Source organism: Peromyscus leucopus, chromosome 7 (assembly GCF_004664715.2).
Source record: "Peromyscus leucopus breed LL Stock chromosome 7, UCI_PerLeu_2.1, whole genome shotgun sequence".
NCBI lineage: Eukaryota > Metazoa > Chordata > Mammalia > Rodentia > Cricetidae > Peromyscus > Peromyscus leucopus.
Genome location: NC_051069.1, coordinates 87,369,183 through 87,394,191, shown reverse-complemented (window position 1 = coordinate 87,394,191; position 25,009 = coordinate 87,369,183). Strand labels below are relative to the sequence as shown.

The 25,009-nt window shown below is 46.8% G+C and overlaps 1 pseudogene; it reads left to right on the top strand.

Annotated features, from left to right (window-relative positions):
* The first annotated feature begins 230 nt into the window (after nucleotides 1-230).
* Nucleotides 231-25,009, top strand: part of LOC114693569 — a 52,372-nt pseudogene continuing 27,593 nt past the window's right edge.

The window sequence follows — 25,009 nt, the reverse complement described above, 5'->3', positions numbered from 1 at the left end:
GAAAGGGAAAGAAAAAGAATGACTGTCAACCATGCCAACTTCTCATCACATTACTGTTTTTTTCCCCCTGACATGTGCTGCCTGGCTGTGGCAGGATATGGGATATTTGCCCAGCAGAGCTCCAGGTGAGAGGGCCCCACCACCTGCAGCTCCCCAAGCTCACGGTCTAGTGCTGTATGCAAGAAGATGAAAAAAAAAGGGGGGGGGCACCTGAGATTGGGCAATCTGAGATGGTTTCACAGGTATGGGTCCGGGACTCAAGGGGAGAACGCAGTGGGGCTTTAGTCACCTCCAATGTCTTGCAGGTGCTAGTGCCCAAGTCCAGGGAGACTATCAACCACACCCTGGCAGGTGCCAAAGTAGGTACTGTGTGCTCTGGGAGGTGTAAGCAAAAGTCTAATCATGCCTATGCTACCCACTTGTTCCGTATGGTTTAACAAGGTGTCCATGTGTCAGGAGGATGAGTGGGTATGGCCTCTTGGCTCTCTCAGGATATCCACATTCTAGGTGTTCTGCATTTATATATCCTTCTTGTCTACATCCCTCTTGTCACCTTGAAATAGGGCTGCATTCTTCTGGTTGCATTCCATGGACATGACAGAGTTGAATTGATCTCAGGATCTTCCCACAAGCTCATTTTTTAAAAAGTATTTTAGCTGGGCGGTGGTGGCAACACGCCTTTAATCCCAGCACTTGGGAGGCAGAGCCAGGAGGATCTCTGTGAGTTCAAGGTCAGCCTGGTCTACAGAATGAGATCCTGGACAGGCACCAAAACTACAAACTCTCTCTCGAAAAACCAAAAAAAAAAAAAATAATAATAATAATTTTAGCATGTGTCTATGCATGACGTGTGTGGGCACATGCACCACTGAGCATGTGTGGAGGTCAGATGATAACCTTATGGAGTTGGTTTTCTCCTTACACTCTTATGTGGGTTCCAGGGATCATACAGGTTGCCAGGCTTCCCTGCCTGGCAAGCCTTTCCCCTGCTGTCCAGCTTCCCACCCATGCTCGGTCTCACAGCACCTCTTGGGCCTCATTGGCCCATTCTTGAATGGCAGCAGGCTAAGCCCTCTTTGGGCTCCTAGGCACCTTGCCTCTGCTTACTCCTACCTGAGCAGTCGCTATTCTATGGTACCATTTACTTGTTATTTGTAAGTCTCCTTCCACTAGACAGTGGTCTCCCAGAGGACAAGGGCGGCTAGCTCTCTCCCATCTCAGCATCCCCCATTTCCACCTTTCTTTGTTGTGTTGCCCATACTGTCCTGGAACTTTTGCACTCTAGTGACCTTCCTGCCTCATTTTACAGTAGCTGTGATTACAGACTCTCTTGTGGGTCGCAAGAGTATAGTATAGAGATCCAGCTGTGTAGTAAAGCTATACTTGGACTGGCCAAGGGTCTGTCAAGAGGCAAGTCATTTATTATGAATATTTGGTGCTATCCAGCCTTTAACATTTCAGCTGTCTTCTACTATGAAATTCTTGCGTGCCCAAATATTTTCAGAGAAATTCTTGCGTGGCTAAATATTTTCAGAGCCCCTGAACTTCTAGGTTACTAACTCCCTCACTGAGCCTAGGAGACAAGCTGGCTGGAGACACATAGCTTTACTTCTTGTGTAAATGAAGCTCAGACCATCTCCTGCCTTGAGGTGATGATATGTAAAAACCTCTCCAGAACAGAGGTTTTTACAATCAAGGTGAAAGGTAGGGTGGAGGAACATTCCTGAGGAGGCAGAGAACCACGTGCCCAGAGAAAGAAAAGGCTGGCACATGGGGTGGGAGAGATGGCTCAGGGATTAAGAGCACTGACTGCTCTTTCAGAGGTCTTGAGTTCAATTCCCAGCAACCACATGGTGGCTCACAGCTTCCTGTAATGAGATCTGGTGCCCTCTTCTGGCCTGCAAGGACACATGCAGACAGAATACTGTATACATAATAAATAAATAAATCTTAAAAAAAAAGAATATTAAAAAAAAAGGCATTCTTCTGTAGAAGGACAGAATGGCATGGTGAGAGAGAAGAGGGGTGTTCCATAGAGGGTAAGCAGATCTGGGGTAGAGTTTTCTGAGTGCCAAGAGTAGCAGAGATGGAGAAAGAGGATACAGAGGATGAAGATAGTTTAGTTGTTAGCAGGACTATGAGCTAGGGAACTGGACAGAACTGAAGCTATGGAGACAGGATTTCATCCCAGAGAAATAAAGTAGACAGATATAGAGCTTGGTGTATCTAGAGTTATTCCTGACGGAGCTATAGCTGTAAAGATAAAGTTTTGTCTTAGAGGAATAAAGTTAACAGACATAAAAGCATAGTATACATTTTTTCTCCCTCAGATATCCCACACTGGACGCAGCTAAACCCTTGGGACCCTAGGTATTCAATAAGAAAGACTCCTGCCACACCGGCCTCTTACTCATCTTTATATTTTTATTTGTTTATAAGATTCATTTATATGCATGAGTTTTGCCTGCATATGTGTATGTATGTGTAGCTCCCATGTGCCTATAAATGGTTGTGAGCCACCTTTAGGATACTAGGAACCAAACCAGAATCCTCTGCAAGAACATCCAGTGCTCTCAGCAGGCGAGCCATATCTCCAGTCCCATCCTTATATTCTTCGTTTGCTTGTTTGATTTTTGTTTTTTTTTTGTTTGTTTTTTTTTTTTTTTTTTCGAACAGTTTTTTGTAGCTTTGCTTTTCTGAATCATTGTAGCCAGCTGCCTCAACTCCAAGATCCCTGCCTCTCTCCGAGTCTGATTAGCTGCCCACCGCCCGGCTTGATTTTTGTTTTTTAGAAATGGAGTTTCTTTTTGTAGCCCTGGCTGTCTTGGAACTAACTCTGCAGACCAGGCTGGCCTTGAACTCACAGAGATCCGCCTGCCTCTGCCTCCGGAGTGCTGGGATTAAAGGCGTGCCCTGCTGCCGCCGCAGCCGCCACCACCACCACCATCACCACCACTCAGCTACTTATATTTTTAAGTACTTGTACAGTATCTGACAGAGAATGTTAATCTGGGAAGGGATTAGATAATCAACTGGCCATTGACTCTTTAGTATGAACCAGTCCCATTAAAAAAATAAGTTATTTATTTTTTAATGTGTATGTGTGTTTTGCCTGAATGCATATCTGTGCACAGGGTACATGCTTGGTTCCTAGAGCCCAGAAGAGGGCTTCAGATCCCCTGGGTCTGGAATAACAGATAGTTGTGAGCTGCCGTGTGGGTGCTGGGAATTGAACCTGGGTTCTCTGAAAAAGAAGTCAGTGCTCTCTTTTTTTTTTTTTTTTTTTTTTTTTTTTTTTTTTTTTTTCGAGACAGGTCATCTCTGTGGTCCTAACCAGTCTTATTTTAATGACAGGTAGGTGAGAGGTAGAAACGGAGGGAATACAGTGTTTGTGGCTCTCATTAGTGTCCTCATGGAAACAGTGGTGTCCACAGGAAGGAGCAGAATAATGGAAATGGGGAGGGTGCTCTGAGACAGGGTGCCAGGCTCTTGGGTGGAGGACTGAGGAGGAGGCACCACCTCCCCATGTGCCAAGCCTGCTGGTGCAGTGATGCATGCGGACATCTCTCTTGGTCAGCAGTAGGGCTCCCGGAGTGTGAGCTTCCTCACTTTAGACGCCCAGGATGCAGTACAGGAGCACAGGTAGGCCTACAGGCCAGGAAGGCCCAGGGCAGCCCTTGCCCAGGCAGGGACAATCTTAAGGATCAGCTGAAGTTCCCATGGAGGCGTGTGCACAGTCATTAAGGACAGATGGGACTGCCTGGTTGTAACTTGGTATGGAACTGGGCTTTAAGACCCTGCTTCTTCAACTGTGGGTCACCATATCAGACCCCCAGGCCTAGGAAAAAATGGGCAACACCAAAAGCTTTCTGACAGGCAAGGATTAAAAAAACAAAAACAAAAAAACAAGGAGTTAAAAAATCAAATGTGCTGGGCAGTGGTGGCACACACCTTTAATCCCAGCACTCAGGAGGCAGAGGCAGGCAGATCTCTATGAGTTCGAGGCCAGCCTGGGCTACCAAGTGAGTTCCAGGAAAGGCACAAAGCTGCACAGAGAAACCCTGTCTCGGAAAAAAAAAAAAAAAACAAAACAAAAAAAAAAAATCAAATGCATAATTCAGGTGTTTTTGACAGAGCTTGCCTGAAGCATGTGGGGCGAGTCCACAGGTTGCCTCAATTCTGAGCACACAGGTATGCTTGCTGGAATCCATGAATTCAGATTGGAGACTACCAAATTATGAAGCAGTGTTTTTACTGTACAAGGGGAGTTTTCCGCTCTTAAAGAAATACCACGATTTAACTATGGAAAATAAAGACTTCATGGATGTTTTCCCAGGGCTGGAGGGATGGCTCAGTGGTTAAGAGCCCTTGTTGCTCTTCCATCGAACTGGGTTGGACTTCCAGCACCCTCACAGTGACTCACAACAGTCTAACTCCAGTTCCAGGGGAGCTGATGGCCTCTTCTGGTCTCTGCAGGCAACAGGCACAGACATCCATGCAGGCAAAGCAACCCTACACACACTATAGAGATAATTTTAGACTGTTTTCTTATTGTCAGTCCTCACCATGTAAGCATCAAATTAGCCTGTCCTTGGACAGTATTTTGTTAGAATATTTGGTCTTTACAATTAAAAAAAATTTTTTTTTGTTTGAGTTGTTGGTTCCAGTTACATAAGAAATTATTCCATGAGCCAGCCATGTGGCACACTCCTTTAATCTCAGCACTTGGAGCAGAGGCAGTTGGATCTTTGTGAATTTGAGGCCAGTCTGGTCCACTTAAGAGAGCAGCAGGTCAGCCAGAAGTACACAGCGAGACCCAGTTTGAAAGAGGGGAGGGTTATGACTGGAGAGATGGCTCCATGGTTGAGAGCACTGGCTGCTTTTCTGGAGGACCACAGCACCTACTTGGTGGTTTACAACTGTGTTCAACTCCAGTTTCAAGGGTTCCTTTGTCCGTCCTCTTCTGGACTCTAAAGGTGCGAGGCACATATGTGGTGGGGCACAGGCAAATGTTCAGGTGAAACACCCATACACATTAAAACACATATTCTCCCATAACCTCTGGCTTGAGATCAGGACAGAATTTCCAGTTTTGAAACTGGAATGACCTCCTGAAATGATCCTGAACATGCTTCCTCCATTATGCACTAAGTGTTTATGTGATGTAGCATTCTCAGCATCGGTGATCACAAAAGTACATGTCAACCCGGAAACATATTGAGGATGTTGCATGTCCTGCAGTATGTGCTGCACCCTTGAGTGCCCGTGCACGCACTAAGAACGCACACACATAGTTAAACATATTCCTCCTCTCTTGGGTCTCAGGAAAACCACCTACCCAGAACACTTATTAGATGTGGTTCAGCGTTCAGGTTCTTATGTGCTTTATACTCATGTTACCATTCAGACAATGCTGGGTGCCTGTTGCTTTTGTTTTATCTTCAAGCAAGGCTTTTCAGATAGACACGATTTTCCTGACTTTGCAAATGAGGAAATTGTAACTCTGGAAAGGTAAGCGTCTTGCCTTGATCACAAAGCTATTCACAATTGGACTGAGATTACAGTTGGGTCTTTTTTGCATGTCCTCTCTCTCTCTCTCTCTGCCTCAGGGTGTTGTGTGTGTGTGTTTCTTTAGTGAACATTCAGCAGGGGCTGCCTCCTGGATTGGCATCTGGGCCTGGCCTGCCAGTGCCCACACCCCCACCCCCAGGCCACAGGGACTTCACAAGAGGCCTGTCTCCCAGATTAGCCCCAAAGACAACAGGCTCCTGAAGAAGAAAGCTGAGGCACAGGGAGGCCTGGGATGGGAAGGGCTTCCCGAGAAGCAGTGGGGAACTTCCTCCTGGGAAAGCCAGGAGCAGGCCAGTTCCTCTCCAGGGCCAGGCAGCCGAGAACTGGGCCCCAGCTGTTCCTGCCCAGTCCCTTACAGTCCTCATCACCCACCGGAGACTGGAAGCCCTGCCTGCTCACTGCCCATTGTCCCAGCACCACAGTACGGCTTCCCATGCACCTCCTGTTTACACAGGAAGCCTGCTCCTCACTCCTGGATACCACCTCCCTCTCTTGATGGCTGGCTCGAACCTTGTACTCCTCATAGGCTGCGTCAATGAGTGTGACTAAAGTCAGTTACTTTTGTTTGATAGCAGAGTGAAAGGGTAGCCTTACCTGGTATGATGGCACCAACCCATAACCCCAGCACACCAGAGGCTGATGCACGAGGAACGTGAGTTTAAGGCCAGCCAGCATTACAAAGAGAACGGGTTCAAAACAGCAGCAAAGTGCCACACATCTTCCAGCCTCGCTACCCTTGATCTGAATGTGGCCACTCATTAGCTGTCGGACCGTGGACATTTACAGCAGTTTGAGTACACATTCCTTCTCTGTGACATCGAGATAGACAGAATATGGAAGGCGATCAGAACACCATGTGTCTGCATCAATTATAGGTCTTATACCTCCTCTCCCACTGTGAAGTGTACCTGATTTCAGCCTTGCTGCAAATACAGATGATAGGTGAAACTGTGGCTTCCAAACTCTGTGTTCTCTTCTCTTTGAGGTGGGGTCTCTGTCCCCTTCCTTGAATCTCAGTGGACTTGTGACTGCCTGGAGCAATGTGTTACAGTGGAAATCATCCGGGGTAACTTCCCAGGCTTTGTGTGGCCAGACCCTTAACCTTCAACCACGGTCACCACCAAAGCGTCTCCTCTAGGATCTGGCAGACAAGAATAGTTCTTTCTGAAAAGATAACATTTATTTATCTTGTGTGCTCATGTGCATGCGTGTGCATGTGTATATGTGTGCACATGTATGTGTGTATACTGTGTGTGTATGGTGTATGTGTATGTTTATGTGCACATGTGTGGAGGTCAGAGGGCAACTTTTGGGAGTTGGTTCTTTCCTTCGACCAAGTAAGTAGGTCCTGGGGATCCAGTTCACAGTGCAACCAGGCTTGGTGGCGGTCACTTTTAACTGCTGAGCCTTCTCATGAGCACTCATCATTCCTGAAGCACCGTCAAAGGAATGCAAATAAAATTTCCCAGTTGAACAAAATATTATTCCGTGGAGTTTCTAAACAGTATACAGAACCAGGATTCTCCTCCCTTACCAACTAAAGATGGTGAAAAACGAAAAAAGATAGTGTGGAATTGTGCTTAAACCAGGAAGGGATATTCTCATTAGACCAGAAATAGTGAAATATTCCAGAAATGAAGAAGTCAATATGATGTGACAGCCATAATAAGCAGAAGAGCTTCTGAGCTGCATGCCCCAAACACATGGAGAGCTGTGTCTCAGCGGAGGCACGTACAGTCCAAAGTGACCGAACAGTGAGTGTTTGTCCAGCACGTATGTGCTAAGCACGCATAACGACTACATGTGCGGTTTCAGTTGGTGCTCCCTCGAGCTAGCCGTGTGCCTGCGTGCTCTTTACACCTCCCTTCCTCTCTTCTGAGTCCAATCTCGTCTTCTCACGGTGTGTGTGCGCCCACTAGGGTCTGTGAGTTATAACCTTTTGACTGACAACTCAAACGGTAGTAGAGCTGCTGAACACAGAACACAGGAAGAAGAGTTATTTCTCCTCGGTATGTAGAAGATGCACAGTGTTGCATTATTTTCTGGCATCTGGCATCTGTGGTTGCTGTCAAGAAGTCTAATCATTCCTTTGTAGGAGACATGTTTCTTCTCTAATGCTTTTAGGTTTTTCTTTTTAAATGTTTGCTATGATGTGTCCAGGCATGAGGTTGTTTGCATTTAATTTGCTTGGAGGTTGAAATGCTTCGTCCTTATGAAGATTCATCCTTTTCATTGCTACTGGAAGCTCACGATGACTGGATCCTTTACGATGGTCTCTCTCATGTTTTCTTACTCCAGATTCACTGGATCTTTTCATCACTAGTGTCTCCCCTCTTAACTGTCTTCCTCGACTCCCATTGCTGCACCACGCTGCCCAACCCTCTGGATAATTCCCACAGTCATTTCCTAGTTTACACATCTCTTTGCTTCACTTGACCTAAAAATTTACCTACTTTCACAAATTTTAATATTAATGTTTTTTGAAACAAAGCTTTTGCTATATAGTCCAGACTGGTCTTAAATTTGTGATCCTCCTGCCACAGCCTCCCAAGTGCTGGGATCATAGGTGTTTGCCACCACATCCATTGATGACCGACTTCTCTTGTGTGTGTTGTGTGTGTGTGTGTGTGAGAGAGAGAGAGATCTGTGAACAATGTTTTAATCTCACTGTTAAAAGCAATTAATTGGGCTAGTATAAGCATAAAATGGGGACTCTGAACAAGAGATTTCTAAATAGTCACTGTAATCCCACCTCAAAGACAGAAGTCTAGGGTGCCCAAGGATTTGTATTGTCCTTCTGCATGGGGTGTGCAAATCTCTGTGTCATCTCAGTGTCGGTATACGTGCTGACAACGTGAGCATGATGACCATGGATTTTTAATTTCCAGAAGCTTTATTTGGTTCTTTAAAGAAATTCCTGGCATTTATCTATTTATGTGTATGGGTGTTTTGTCTTCATACATGTCTGTGTACCACATGTGTGCCTGGTGCCCACAGAGGTCAGAAGAGAGTGTTGGGTCCCCTGGGACTGGAGTTACAGACAGTTGTGCACCACCATATGGGATCTGGGACTCGAACTCCCATCCTCTGGAAGAGCAGCAAGTGCTAGTACCCGCTGAGCCATCTCTCTAGACTCTCATTGGTAATTTCTCTACCTGAAAGAATGCTGCATTGCCCAGATTGTAGGGTTAGGCTCACAGAGCTTTATTCTGGTTTTGTGAGGTGTCCTTTTCATTTCTTTGCTGATATTTGGTGTTGGATCAGTGCACAGGATGTTGTAAGTCCAACTCTGAAACCCCCTCCCACTGCTTAGTACTTTGATTTCTCCTGGGGGACTTGGAAGAGACAGCTTCTGAGCTACATCACTGGTCTGATGAAGGGGAGGGGTGGGGTGGGAGCCGTAATTCCAAACTCCTCTTTCCTACAGAGGGTGCAGGTCTCTAAAATTCCTGAGTTATTGGATCCAGGATCTTGCAATTACCAGGGAAGTGCTCTATCACTGAGCTACATCAACATCCTCAAGTTTTTTTCTAAGGATACATATATATGGATGGGTCGGGGGAGGGTTGTTTGGGATTTGCATGCAATGCCTGTGGAGGCCAGAAGAGGGTGTCAGATTCCCTGGAGCTGGAATTCACAGGTGGCGGTGAACTGCCACACCTGGATGTTGAAAACAGAACTCTGAAATCAGGCGGGTGGTGGTGGTGGTGCACGCCTTTAATCCCAGCACTCAGGAGGCAGAGGCAGGCAGATCTCTGTGAGTTCGAGGCCAGCCTGGTCTACAGAGTGAGTTCTAGGACAGCTAGGACTGTTACACAGAGAAAAGAAACCCTGTCTTGAAAGACAAAACAAAACCAGACAAACAAAAAGCAAACAAGAAACCAGAGCTTTGTAAGAGCAATATGTGCTCTTAACCACGGAACCAACTCTCTAGACCCAATCCTGGTTTTTAGAAAAGTAGCCGAGCGGTGGTGGCATATGCCTTTAATCCCAGCACTCGGGAGGCAGAGCCAGGCGGATCTCTGTGAGTTCAAGGCCAGCCTGGTCTCCAAATCGAGTTCCAGGAAAGGCACAAAGCTACACAGAGAAATCCTGTCTCGAAAAACCAAAAAAAAAAAAGAAAAAGAAAAGTAAGTAAATTAATTACTTTGATGATTCAGATTGATTCCATGGCACTGTGCATGCTATGCTCAAAGCTCCCCAAATGTATTTTAGTTTTGGTTGACACATAGTAATTAGGTACATTTGTGGGACACCATGGCACTGCAACACATGAATATAAGGTAATTGTGTCTGGGTAACTGGCATATTTATCACATTAGACATCTACCGTTCATTTGTATTGGACACAGCCAAAATCCTGTTTATTAGGTATTTTGAAACATTCTTTTGTGAAATGTTATCCTATTGAATTATCGAATATTAGAAATCTTGTTTGTTTGTTTAAAACTAACTAAGGAGATGTCTCAGTGCGTAAAAATGCTTGCTGCACAAACACGATCATGTGATGTCAGATCCCTAGCATGGTCTGTAACCCCAGCACTGGGGTCAGTGTGGGACCCAGGGAGGCATGCTGGCCAGCCAGCCCATTTGAAACAACATGCTCCAGGCTCAGTGAGAGAAATAAGATGTCTCAAAAAAAAAAAAAAAAAAAAAAGTGAAGAGAGCTAGGGGAGAATAGCCAGCATTGACCACTGGCTTCCATATATTCATGCACAGGGAAATGTACCTGTCAATGCACACACACACACACACACACACACGCACGCACGCACGCACGCACGCACGCACGCACACACACTCATACATCACATACCCAGAGAGAGAAAGGGAGGGAAGGAAAAGAGGGAGGAAGGAAGGGAGACATTGAGAGATCAGTTTAGTCATTCTGTGAGTCTATAATGGAAGACTATTTCTTTTACAGTTTCAGGTCATGCTGAACTTTTGCAAGCCCTCTGTGTATGCTGGTCTGTCATCCCCACAAGCTCTCTGGACAGAGATGTCATTTATCAACTTCCTTCCATGTGTTCAGATACCAAGGCTTCACAAGTTTAAATCTCATCCCAGATCACACAAGGAGGAAATGGCCTTGTCAGGATTTGAACGCAGGCTTCCCTGACTCCCCTGAATGTAGCACTTAGGGAGTCCTTAAACAGTGATAGCTCCAGATGTTCATCATGGACATCTCCAAACACAATCCATCACATGTCAAACACACATCAAACCTCCAATCATCATTTTGCTAAATTCGCTTTATCATAGATGTATTCTTTGCCTAGCCTTCTGTTAATCTGTTCCCCAAACTAAAGCTGTCAGGCCTGTGCAGTGAGAGCCTTCACCTTCCCAGGCCAATCCCTTTGCCTTTCACGATACAGTCCATTGTAAACTTCAGGCACTGTACTCCTAAATAGTTCATCATGAATACTGGTGACTGGAGTTAATATCTGTCTAGTGGTTCTCTAGGCACAAATGAATCCATCTTAATTCTGCCATTCTGTGAGCCGAGATGAATTCATATTCTTATGAAGTATATCTCCCCATCGATGTGTGAAATGGAAATGTCACTGTTTTTGTAGACAAGTCTCTGTACCATCCTGGAGAGAATCACTCTTGATATTTGCCCACAGGTTAGTTTTTTTTTCTGCAATAGAAAATCACATAAACAGTCTCTCACCAGGTCCACTCCCTTTGGCAAGGTTTCTTCCCTTCAGCTGGATTTTGAAGAATAATGATTAATATGTGCTATGTGTATACCAATCAGTAGTTGTTTTTACTGTTGAATAGTACTCCATTATTGGGCTACAAAGCACCTAGTTTATCCATTTCCTGCTGTTGAACACCTGAGCTATGTTCAGTCTTTGGGTGCATATTACCCTAGAGCTGATAGGAACATTTTTATTGTTTTTGACATGGGGTTAAGGGTAGAGGTGTAACGGCTACCCTGCAGCTAATTGGGTGGGATAAAGAGGTACACAGAATACATTTATTTAAAATGATAAGTAGGTGAACGGTCAGGAGAGAAAGGATGGCTAGTGATCAGGGATGATACATATCCCCAATGGGAATGATCTGACCCCAGGGCCTGAGGCTGCCCCCTGACTCTTAGAGGCAGAGACTTAGGGCTCAGCTTAACGGACACTTCCCCGGAAGTCTTTTCTGACCCAGGATCAGGCATGACATGGCTCCTGACATGGCTCTCTTACAGCCTGGCCACCATTCATTTGTCTCACGCAGGTATTTCTCTGGCTGCTTTTTGGGTGTGTATGCATGTGTGTGAAGGCCAGAGAAAAACCATGAACGCTGTTCTTCAGGACTGTCTCGTGTTCTTTATTGTTGTTGTTGTGTGTTGTCACATGTACCCTGTGGAGTTGCTCCTCCTCCACCTTTACGTGGGTTTTGGAAGTCGGCAGGGTTGTGCAGCCCGTGCTTTACCTGCTGAGCCGTTTGTAGTCTACAAAAACAGTGGCATTCCCATTTCACACATCGATGGGGAGATATCCTTCATGAGAATATGCACTCAGCTCAGCTCACAGAATGGCAGAGTTAAATGCTGCCCTCCACCATTTCTTTTTTGAGACAGGGTCTCTCTCTCTGACCTGGACCTTTCAAGCAGGCTTTTTTTTTTTTTTTTTTTTTTTTTTTTTTTTTTTTTTTAATTAGAACAATTAAAGGAAATGTGTAAGTTCTAGCACATGAGGCTTTTTTTTCCTTAGCAAAAGCATGTCGTTTACAGTAGATCAAGAGTGGGCTCTGTTTCTGTTCCCCTGGCCTCTCTGCACTTCAGCATCCCCATCTAAAAGTCGGAATGAAAACACTGTCTCCCGAAGTTGCTGGGGGATCTTGGGAAGTGTCGGGTGAGGAGCAGGTGCCTGAGCCTTGGCAATAATCACACGATCTTTGATGTGAAGCCAGCAATCACCCTTGATCACAAGCAGCCCGTGGTCCTGGTGACCGGGACACCTGGCTTCACTGTCTGAGGTCAGACAGGAGCACAGGTAGGAGCGCAGTGTCCCCCCTGCCCTAGGAGGTGAGGGTGACGCTGGATCTTCGGTTGGAAGAGGTCATTGTGCCATTTGGCAGCTGCCACCAGGACCTTGGAGAGGAGGTGGCATCTCCAGCCACTGGCCTCTGCCAGCCACTGTGGTGGTGGTGGGGGAGGCTGTAGGGAGCCATGGGAACAGGGAGGACAGAGAGGCCAGGTGGTCTTAGGAGGCTGCAGGCGCAGGCTCCGCTGATGTGAGAATGTCAGGGCTCTGGAGGGGATAGGGTTTCTGCCGCCTCCAGCTGCCCTAAGCCCCTTCTGCTGTTTTCCAGAGGGACCCAATTACCATCCCTTTGCAGAGCCAGGGCCGTGGGAGATCCCGAGGAGATAGGAGGCAGCTCCCAGCAGGGCAGCAGGGGCCTTATAAGCTCCCCTCCTCATACACCTGTTCATGATCATCTGAGATTTGGGGGCTGGTTTGGGAAAACGTCAGAACTTCTGACTACAGTGCCCCAGGCTTCTGTGGAGCCCGGGCTTTCAAAGTGCTCTCCTAAGAGCTGATGTGTTTGATCTTCATCAGAGCTTGCCAGCTGCCTGGATGGGCTTGCTGGCCTTTGCCGACAGTACCCCTGCAGTGCAGAGAAGGGGAGCTGGCTGGCTGTGGTGACCTGTTGAGAAAGTGATCTGGGACTTCTGTCTCTGCAGAGCCCCTCCCCTTTGTCACTCAACAGGCCAAGTGACACACAGCTTGTTTCTCCAGCTTGCCTTAGGTGCTACCATCCTCTAGTGCATGGGCAAGCCTTTCTGCCTCATTCACATGACCTGTTGGGCCCTGGAAGGTATTTGAGCAGTGACTTCTGGCAGAGTGCTCAGCTTACCTTATGGGCAAAGGATGTGTGGGAGAAGGTGGAGTGTTCTCTGTCCCCGAGAGTGGATGGCCAGACATGCCTTCCAAGAGTGCAACCTGAGGTGCTGGAAATACCACCAAGCCATGTGATGTCAGGTCTGAGGGTCTCCGTGAGCACTTAGGTGAAGCCAGAGGTCATCTCAATGGGGCATCTATACCTGTAAGTGTAAGGAAGAAGGAAGGCAGTCAGGGTTTCATAGGATGGAGAGAAGGCCCTTCCGCGAAAAATGGCTTTAAATTCACTGAGAGCTGTGGATCAGGTAGGTACCCAGATGCCTTGTCTTGCCTCATCCTCATCACAGTCTTGGGAGCAGATAGTTTCTCATTCTACACAGGTGCCAATATGCATATCCAGATGCATTGAAGTCAGTGGCTTGCTTAAGTCCTCTCTGGCTCTGAAGTCATTTTCCCACTGAGAGGGTTCTTTGGGGAAGGTGAGTTGGTAGGTATGTCCGGGGGCACAAGATAGGGAGCCCTTAGCCAACCCTGGAAATAGTAGGAACTGAATAGACAAGAGCAAGGAGCCGGACCAAGCTGGCTATGAATGGAGTCAATGAGGTGGAAGTTTGAAGCACAACTTCCTGTTCAGCCTTGGTACTGGGGACTCCGTTTGGTTCTCTCGATGGGTATGCAGCTACTTGTCCTGCCTGTCTTCCCCACCAGGATTGACTCTTCTCCGGCTGGCCCTGCCTTCAGACTCTGTGGTCTCTGGCTTTTATTTTTCTGTCATCGCTAAGTTCTTTTCTGGCTCCCACCTTGCTTTTGCTGTCCCTGCTTCCTATTGTCCTCTGCCCCCATTATCCAGATCCCTTTCATATCCACGGGAATTTTAGTGCCTCCTGGAAGTCTTCCTTGAACAATATAATTGCGTGTGTTTTTAGTTGAAAGTTCCTGGGCCTCTTCCCACAGACTGCCTCACCTCTGTAGTTGGTAAGTTTCCCTAGGTCAAGTGGGGCCCCAGCCCTCCCTACTCTTGGCTAGCCCTACAAGCATCATGGGCAATAGACACAGCGAGGGGTCAAGTCCTGTTCATGTGGTTCCTGATTCAGTCTTTTTTTTTTGTTTTGTTTTTTCGAGACAGGGTTTCTCTGCGTAGCTTTGCGCCTTTCCTGGAGTTCACTTGGTAGCCCAGGCTGGCCTCGAACTCACAGAGACCCGCCTGGCTCTGCCTCCCAAGTGCTGGGGATTAAAGGCGTGCGCCACCACCGCCCGGCCCTGATTCAGTCTTTAGAGCAACTCACATGAAGCAACAACAAAAGATAACTCTTCCCATGTAAAGAAGAGGCAGCTTGAGACTCCGAGAGGCTGGGCAGTATGCCCAGAGGATTCCACTTTCGAATAGGTCTCCCTCCAGAGCCCATCATGCTTTTTGCTCACTTGCCTTGGCTTTAGCATCTGTGAAGCCTGGGCAAGCATTAGATCAACACTATCCCTGGCGTACACACGGTGAGAGCCAGGTCCCTGCTCCCAGGTATCTGAGTAAGAGCCGTGTGTGCAGGACATTGTTTGGGCCTTGGTGACATGGCTAGCCACTCTGAAGGCGCCTTACTGCATGCCCATTTCTGCTTTTTCTGTTCTTGCTTTTGCATGCTCTGTGGGGTGTGTGTAGCCATGAGTGAAGACATGTATCCTGTAAATCCAGCTCAATCTGTTAGTTTTCACTAGGAGCATAAAGCCAAGCAGCTACAGCTTGCACCTTCTGAGATCTAATAAAAAGCTCACTGGGGTGATGAGAGGCTTTGGGGGTTCCTTCACTAACCCTGGCTGCAGTTCAGGGTTCCTGGCCTCATTGAAGCCTCATAGAGATCAGAGTCCTCCAGCCCTGGCAAGATTCACCAGCCTGGAGGCAGGCAGCAGGAGAGAAATGCAGTCTTTAGCCAGCTCCTGACACCATCTCTGGAGGCCCCAGCTCCACCGGACCACGGCTGGGGAAGCAGGGGATTAGTGGCCTAATTCCTCCAAGAATCCTGTTTTTCTTAGCCTCACGTGGATTGCTTTTTAGGAAGGGCTCCTCATCTAATCAGCCTGAGTCAACAGCTTCATTTATTTGGACACGTGATGTTATGAAATGGGCAACTGCTGTGTTTTTATACCACATATCTGGCCGCCCCTCCAGGATGGCATCAGGAGGGAGGTGCTGTAGGCTACAGCCTGGGAGGGGGCTCCCGCAGAGCCGGAAGCAAGGCTCCACGTCTACCAGCATGGCAGTACTCTCTCGGATTTCATAACATGAAAAGGACCACAGAGGGTTCACATACCCAGCTTTCTCTCCTCTTGCCGCTTTTGAATGGAAAGAAAGGATTATGGACATCTGACCAAAATTTTTTACTCCCTTTCTTTCTCAGAATTTAAGGAGACAATCTATTAACTACATCCATGGATAGTGAGGGTGATTAGAGGAAAAAGGTAGTCAGATGTGGTGGCACACATCTGTAATTCCAGCACTGTGTGTGTGTGTGTGTGTGTGTGTGTGTGTGTGTGTGTGTGTGCTCGTGTGCATGCGCTGAGGCAAGAGGATCATGAGTTTAAAACTAGCCAGAGCTACACAGTAAGACCCTGTCTCAAGAAAGAATTGATATTCGCTATTTACTAACAGCTCACTGCTTACAATGCGGTGAGTTATATTCTTTTCTATCTTCTCTCTACCTCTGTCTTTTCCTAGCCTGTTACCCTTCCATACTTGGGGACAGTGAACATGCCTCTCCTACTTCCCAACCTTTCCTCTTCACCCCACCCCCAACTTTGGTGTTTACCAAATTACCCAGATTCTCTTCATGGCATTGATGCATCCATCACGTATTATTTTAACTATAAAACCAAGGAAAAGAATTAACAAGAAAAGCACTCCCATTTTCCAGATGAGGAAACTGAGGTGAAGGAGAGGTTCGGTAACACCCGCCCACCCCTACCTCCCCGGTCACACATCCTGGAAGGAGCAGAGGTGAGTGTAAAGCGCCAGCCTGTATGACTGCTGAGTATGATAGGCAGAAGGGGGCAGACTCTGTCTTCCTGGCACTTTCCTGACCCCAGCCAGGTTCAGACTTTGGTCTTAGTGAACAAGACCAAGGTCGCGTGCTCCTGACTGTCCCCGCTAGTCACTCTTCTCCAGGTGCAATTATTTATATCAAATGTGTCAGTCGAGATGGACACTCAGAACATTTGGACCAAATGGATGTCACCGTGAATAAAGGCGCTGGAGCTGTGCCCGGCTGCCTCTGCCCTTTTCTAACTACAATCTCAGCCAGCTGAACTGTTTTACTTACAGGACGTTCTGCCTTGGGCACCCCAGAGCCAGATGGGAATGAGTCAGCACAGGAGGGTAGCCACCCTTTCCCCAGAGTACAGTCGGTCGCTATTTTCATTCCCCAGACTGTGAGCGCTGGGGACAGAGTGTTCATCCTTATTTTTTTTCTCTTTTGTTCCAAACAGAATATTATGAACAGCAGCAGACATTGAGGGGCAACTATCTCAAGTGGAGAGTCTGAAAAAGACAGTCAGTTATTGTTCTCTCTCTCTCTCTCTCTCTCTCTCTCTCTCTCTCTCTCTCTCTCTCTCGATTCCCCCACATCTTGCTGGCCTTAGACTCACAATCCTTCCATCCCAGTCTACGGTGTGCTAAACTTACATGCATGCTCATCTGATTCTTGTCTTCTCCTTTATAACGAGGATCCCTGGCCAGGAACTGCTGTGTATATGTGTGTAAGATACTAAAATTAATTCCCAGAATTGCTAAGAGTCTGGACAAGGGAGACTGGAAGAACAGGAGCCAAATGCATTGCTGGGTACATTGAGAAAACAAATTCCAGTGCTGGGTCTGGAAGCTTCTGAAAAAGGTAACGGGACCTTTTTTCCTGTTGACCTCTCAAACCATCTCGCCCTGGACTTTTTTTTTTGCTCTGGAGTTTATCAGAGACATCAGGGCCGGGAGTATAGGAAGACTAAAGTTACTGGGACAAAGCTGTAGGCAGGTCAGTGCTCCACAGGGGAGTCCCAAGGGCCTGCAGGCAGCCACTGCCACCAAGAACTTCTAAGGCCAAGAAAGGGAAGCCTCGAAGCCAAACATCCCTGCACGGTCCCAGGCAAATGTGTTCCTCATCAAGGCAGATACAAACAAAGTTTATTAAAAAGCCTCCTAAAAGGACATTCCAAATCACCAGCAGGCCTCCTCGAGGTGACTGTCCATTCTCTTATGTACTCTCATTCCAGCCTCGGTGGAGCTTTTCAAACACCAAGTCACCCATGTGTCTAGGAAGGAAAATAAACACACAGCCCGAGGTGACCTGGCTCGCAGTGCGAGCATGCACTCTGTGACTCTGTGGCTCGTCGGGTCGATGAGGATGACCCAGGGACGGAGGACACACAGGGCATTGAGACCTCTTAGTCTGTGGGGTTTGGACCTCCTCTTTGTACCCTAATAGTGGCCCACCAGGCAGAGGAAGCACCCCTGGGCTGTAGAAATGGTGGTTTGCTGTAGGGAGTGAGCTCTGAATTGGAAAGGCCATGGGTCTTTGTGCGTTTCTGAGAGGAGGGTGGGGTTTTACCTCCAACTAATTGGAAATTTTTCATCTGTGAAACTGGTGATGGTTTTTTTTTTTTTTTTTTTTTTTTTTTTTTTTTTTTTTTTTTTTTTTTTTTTCAGTAGATGGGGGCGAGAGTTCTTTGGCTGGAGTTGGACTCGTGATTCTTAGAGGTTGGCCCAAAGTATGTTTTGGGTATTGTGTTATTTATTTCTCTCAACTTAGGGGAGGAACAATTTATTTTAGTTCATGGTTTCAGAGAATTTAGTCCTTGGTTGCCTGTCTATGTGCACTTGAGAAGAACATCATGGTGGCAGGAAGGTGTGCCTGAGGAGAGCTCTTTACTACTGGGCTAACCAGGAAGTAGGAAGGAAGACAGGAAGCGACCAGGAACCCCAAGGGCCTCCCCGCAGTAATTTGCTTTCTTCAGAAGGGTCCCACTCCCAAAGTTTCCAGAACCTTCCAAAATGTTGTCATCATTTGGGAACTAGAGACATTTCATATGCAAATTAAAACAGGTACCCCTGTGGATCCTGTGGGAATTGTGGCATTACAATTTTCTCCTGTGAGGTGAAGCAAGATTCTGTTTTTCTGAGTACACAAGAGGACTGGTAAGTTAACAAAGGGAAGAAAAGATTCTATCTCAAAGATCTTTGGTTGTCATTGCCTCTTGTGTTATTTTGGGCATCTTTATTTCCTAAACCATCACTCCAAGAACAGGATGATATAATCACTGCCTCCGGCCTTTGGTGTGAGCATCTGTACCAGGATCTAAACAGCTAGCCAAGACTGTGATACATGAGTATTGTTATTGTTATTCCCCCCCCTTCTTAAAATATGAGTGTGTGTGTGTGTGTGTGTGTGTGTGTGTGAAGGTGGTCTATGTCACAGTGTATATGTGGAGGTCAGAGGACAGACAGTTTGAAGGAGTTGATTCTCTCTCTCCAATAGGGATCAAACTCCAGGCAAGTCAGTTTGTCAGGTTTGGCAGCAAGCGCCTTTTCCTGCTAAGCCTTGCTGCTGCTCACCTATTGTTACTTTTACTGTTGAACATGTCTATTACATTTGTTTATTTAACATTTTAGGGAGGCAAGGAGTGTCCAGAGAAGAAAGGAAGAGTAGAAGAAGAAAGAGGGAGCCCATAGCCCATAGGGGAAACCTTGACGCCGATACAAATTCAATTTATAGGCCCAGGGAGATGGCTCAGCAGTTAAGAGCACTTGTTGCTCTTGCAGAGGATCAGGGTTCAGTTCCCAGCACCTATGCGGTGGCTAACAATCATCTGTAATTCCCATTCCTGGTAATCTGATGCCCTCTTCTGGCTGCTGTGGGCACTGCATGCATGTGGTACCCAGACATATGCAGGTGGAACATCCATACACATAAAATAAAAATAAATATACCTTAAAAAGACTTCTATTTGTAACAATTTATTGATAGTTTCCTATGAACAGGTATTGCAGGTAGAGACTGCAGCAAGTACCTCTTGTGACAGTTCCGCACTACACATCACAAAGAAGGGAAATTGAGGCTCAGGGACTTTCAGTGGTGGTCCAAACCCAAGGCCTGGAAAGGAGGGATTGAGACAGGTTGCTTGATGCCACATCCTGGCTCTCAGCCTCTCATAGATCTCTAGTTCTGAGGCAAGGGATGCCCTTCCACTAAGGTTTTGGAACAGGCATCTCTTTCTGGGAAGAGTCCAGCTGGAGCTGCTGATGACACTGTTGGAGAGGTTCTTCCTGTCACAGAGCTGTGGACAAACTCAGGGAAACATGTGGCCAGTTTTGGTGACTCCAGCTTTCCTGGCAATAAACTTGTGATCGTGTACCCTGTTGCCCCGTGCACGCTACAGGAGAGCTTTGAGAAATCCCCTGTGGCGTAGGCCGCCCAGTTTCATTCCATCAGCAGCTCCAGCTGAGGCCAGGGAACCAGCACCTTGTTAAACACTCTGGCTGGTTCAAAGAGCACCCAGGCCTGAGAACCCCTCGTAAGACAACCAGCTGGTACTGAAACTGTTCTGTTCCCACTCACAGAGCGGGTGAGGGTGCTGTGGGTTGGAAGTGGAGGATATGTTGAGGCAAGGATTATGCAAGGGTAGGAAAGTGGTAAAAGGGCAGAGATCGAATCCTGCAGAGGATGTATGAGACCAAGGCACAGACAGCCTAGGTGTCCAGGTCACGATGCACAAAAGGCAATGGCAGAGCTGAGGATCACAGCAGCGACTGAAGGCAAGTGACTGGGGTTGCTGGGAGATGATGCCATTAGCATCTCTCACTGGTGAAGTTTTCTAAGACTCAGTTCTGTACCTGATGCTTTGATTAACCCAGTGGTTCCCTGTGACATGAATCTTTGGTCTTATTAATAAAAAACCTGGGGCCAGATATTGGGGTGAAAGCTGAAAGGTCGGAGAAACAGAACAAGCCACAGCCAACCTCACCTTGCTAACTCCTCAGCTGATCCTATTTCCTCAAATCCTCAGACTAAAAGCCGCTGAGTCCTCACCTGGAAGTGATCTCAGCTGAACTGCCTAAAAGCCCTAGTTCCTGGTCCTCACGCCTTATATACCTTACTGCTTCCTGCCATCACTTCCTGGGATTAAAGGCGTCTGTCCCTCCCAAGCAAAGACATGAGATCTCAAGTGCTGGGATTAAAGGTGTGTGCCACCATGCCTGGCTCTGTTCATAGTGTGGCCTTGAGCTCACAGAGATCCCATAGATCTCTGCTTCCCGAGTGATAGGATTTAAGGTGTGTGTGCCACTACAGTCTAGCCTCTATGTCTAATCTAGTGGCTGTTCTGTTCTCTGACCCCCAGATAAGTTTATTAGGGTACACGATATATCAACCACAGTTCCCAACCTTTCTCATGCTGTATCCCTTTAATACAGTTGCTCATGTTGTGGTGACCCTCCCCACCATAAAATAATTTCTTTGCTACTTCATAACTGTAATTTTGCTACTGTTTTGAACCATAATGTAGATATCTGCTATGCAAGGTATCTGATATGCAACCCCTGTGAAAGGATCATTTGGTCTCCCCAAAGGGGTCACAACCCATGCGTTGAGGACCACCGGCTTATTCCATCTTCTCCTCAACTGGACTCAGCCACGGCAAGGACTTCTATCAGCACCGGACTTCCAGGTTCCCATTTTTAGCTTGCAAGTTCCCTTGGAACCTCAATCTATTCATACTGTGACTCATCTGACATCTTTATTTGGGTGGCACCCAAGCACCCAGTGTCCTTGCAGAATGTCTCCAGCCCAGCCAGGGCCTGGTGAATACCAGCAGGACTCATGCTGGACCCTTCCTTCTCCCTCACTGTCCTGTCTGTCACCAATGGCTCTCAGTACCTGTTCTCTTGGCACCCGTCAAACACATGTCCATCCGGCCGGGCAGTGGTAGTGCACACCTTTAATCCCAGCACCCAGGAGGCAGAGGCAGGCAGATCTCTGTGAGTTCAAGGCCAGCCTGATCTACAGAGAAAGATCCAGGCCAGGCACCAAAACTACACAGAGAAACCCTGTCTCGAGAAAAAAAAAAAAAAAAAAAAAAAAAAAAAAAAAAAAAAAAAAAAGCAAACAAAACAATCATGTCCATCCTTGTCTTCTTCGCTCTCGCCTGAATTGCCATGCCTCTAGCTAGAGCCACCACCATCTCTGTTTATGAATTACATATTTGGCAGTTCATTCATGCTTACATGATGGCTTACGTCTGTCATCCCATTAGTTTATATCTTGTGTAAGGGCAGGGACTAGAAGCTACATATTCTCAGCATCTTACCTCACACTCAGTAAATATGTGCTGAATGCCTGAATCAATAACTTGATTTTCCATTTTCAGTTGATTTGAGGGTTATCAATATGGTGCTGTCTCCCATACGGACTGCTGCTTTTCTTTTCTTTTTTCTTTTTCTTTTCATTTCTTTCTTTCTTTTTTTTTTCTTTTTCCGAGACAGGGTTTCTCTGTGTAGCTTTTGTGCCTTTCCTGGAACTCACTCTGTAGCCCAGGCTGGCCTCGAACTCACAGAGATCCTCCTGCCTCTGCCTCCCGAGTGCTGGGATTAAAGCCGTGTGCCACCACCGCCCAGTCAGACTGCTGCTTTTCAAGCTGAAATTGGTGGCAATGTGCTCAGATGACTGTGTGTTCCACACAGTCTAGGGGTGCAGACAGTTGTCTGTAAAGGTTGAACGAGGGGATTTGAGGAAACAAAATGCTCTGAGATGAGAGCCAGCCACACAGCAGGGCATGCACATGTGCACACACACTTGTGTGTGTCCCTGACAAGCTCTTGTTTACTTACTTGGTAGGCATCTTTATTTGGGGGAATGAATTATAAAACCAGTTTTGCATTATTTCTGCAATAATGGAGCTAACAAAAAGGGAAAACTAATTTGATGACACCTGGCTTTCTGGCAAAGGGAAAATAGAAAACAGCATTTTCATTAACTGCCCTTTGAAAGTGCTTCTCTTGGTCAGAGCAGTTCATAGGGAGAAACATGATGATTCCAAACCTACTCCATATTGGCTCCTGCTGAGGGTGACAGATTGTGCTAACTCTGGACCATGGCTTCATGGGTCAAGTCAAGATTACTACATCATGCTGCCTTTGTCATCAGAATAGTCCAGTCGTAGCATACCCCTTCTTCCAGAGAAAGGTCATGAAAAGGAGTCCTTGGGATTCTAGCAGAGTGGGAGATGGAGAAGACTTGAAGGGAAGGCTCTTGATGCCAGGTCCTCTTTCAGATCTTCCTATCCTAAGGTGCATCCCCAAGGAAACTCCCCAGTGTTAGAATGGCAACTGATTGCTTTTCTTACTGTCAAGGGGAAGTCAAGTTTCCCTAAGACAGAAATCACAGGAGTTCCACTCCACTTACCTGCCTGGCCTGCCAGGGTGCTCAGGACTTGCTTGGTGAGGTGTGGCTGATATATTGTGCACCCCAATAAACTTATCTGGGGGTCAGAGAACAGAACAGCCACTATATTAAACATAGGTTTAGGCAGTGGTAGCACATACCTTTAATCCTAGCATTCCAAAGGTAGAGATCCATCTGGATCTCTGTGAGTTCAAAGCCACACTGGAAACAGTCAAGCATGGTGACACATGCCTTTAATCCCAGGAAGTGATGGCAGGAAGCAGAAAGGTATATAAGGCATGAAGACTCGGAACTAAGGTCCTGTTAAGCTTTTAAGGCTTTTGAGCAGCAGTTCAGCTGAGATCCATTCAAATAAGGACATGGAGCCTTCTAGTTTGAGGAAATGAGATCAACTGGCGAGGTGAGGTTAGCTGTGGCTGGTTCTGTTTCTCTGATCTTTCAGCGTTCACCCCAATACCTGGCTCCAGGTTTGTTTTTATTAATAAGACCTTTTAAGATTTGTACTACAGTGAGGGCAGAGAAGTTGTTAGGAATTAAGTCTGGAATTAGAGAAACTAAGTTTACTTCCTGGATCTGCCACTTCCTGGGTGAGAATTTAGGGGCAATTTCCTTAAGATTCAGCCTGTTTTTTTACCTGTGGGATGGGCTGATGATTCTAGTCATGGTATTATATAAGGCTTTGTGAGTTGGAGCCACTGGCTCAGTACCTAGCAACAGGAGATGCACCAGGAATTCCTGTGTGTGGAATCCACTAGAACTAAGTTCTCAGGCCTTCCAAGTTCACTACTCATTTGGATTAAAGAAAAAGAAAGAGAAAAAGAAAGAAAGAAAAATGGCCAGGCAGTAGTGGCACACGCCTTTAATCCCAGCACTCGGGAGGCAGAGCCAGACAGACCTCTGTGAGTTTGAGGCCAGCTTGGTCTACAGAGCAAGATTCAGGACAGGCACCAAAACTATGTGGAGAAATCTTGTCTCAAAAAATAATAAAAAAAAAAAGAAAGAAAGAAAAATAGAGACTGCTTCTCTTTTCTGCTGTCTTATGAAACAAAGCCTCAGTTTAGAACCCACGTATTTGGCAGACTAAATGTCATCAGGAGACATGAACTAGAACATAACATCCCTAGCCTCCAGCAGCCCCTTATTTGTATACATATTATAGATTGCAGCACTTACTGCTGTTTGTTGTCTCCTTTATTCTTTATTTAAGTTTATTTAAGCAGATATTTTCTTAAACTAGCGCTCAAACCCAGAACCTTAAACATGCTAGTCATGTGCCACATCCCAACTCTCCATTTTTGTTTCTCCTGAGGCAAGGACTTGCTACATTGCCTAAGATAGCTTGGAACGCCTGATCTTCCCATCTCAGTCTCCTGAGTATCTGAGACTTTGTGTGTCACCCTACCTACTTTCTTTGGGACTCTTCTTTCGTCAAAGAGGCATGTAACAGAGGCTCATCGGTTGTTCACGGCCGCTAGAGCGTACAGAGCAGGAAGACCCACTTAGTCTTGGGCTAAAACTCCAACCACCCCATACAGCTGACCGCTAATGAGGTCAATAGAGCAGAGGCAGTGTTCTGCTCTGAAGGGTTGCTCTGCCTGGTGTGAGCGTGACTAGAGAGACGGTTGACTCAGGAGCCCCAGCCTACTCCTTAGGCTGCCATCTTGTGGCAACTGCTCTTAGTCCAGTTCTGCCGGCCAGTTCTAATGTCTTCAAAGACGGCCCTCCTTGGTGTCTTACACAGTTCTAGCATGTTTTGACACATGGGGCTCCGAGTCTTAACCTCCTCTGGAGAAAAAGCAGAATGAATAGACAGCTCCAGAATGGGGTTCCTCCACGTAGGTCATTCAGGCCAGCAGTAGTTGTGGGGTGACCAGGTGATGTGTCCGGGGCAGCATGGTGCCCGCAGGAGTGGGAGTTACCTCTTACACGGCCGAGCACTTCCCATATGAGTCTATTTACTCCTAACAACAACCTACTGAGCGTCACCCTGCTTTTCACCCCCACCCCTGACAGGCTCTTACCATGTAGCCCTATTTAGCTTAGAACTTGATATGTAGGTCAGGCTGGCCTTGAACTCACAGAGATCGCCTGCTTCTGCCCCCTCCCCCAAATGCTTGGATTAAAGGTGTGTGCCACCAACCTGGCCTGTTTCCTCCATTT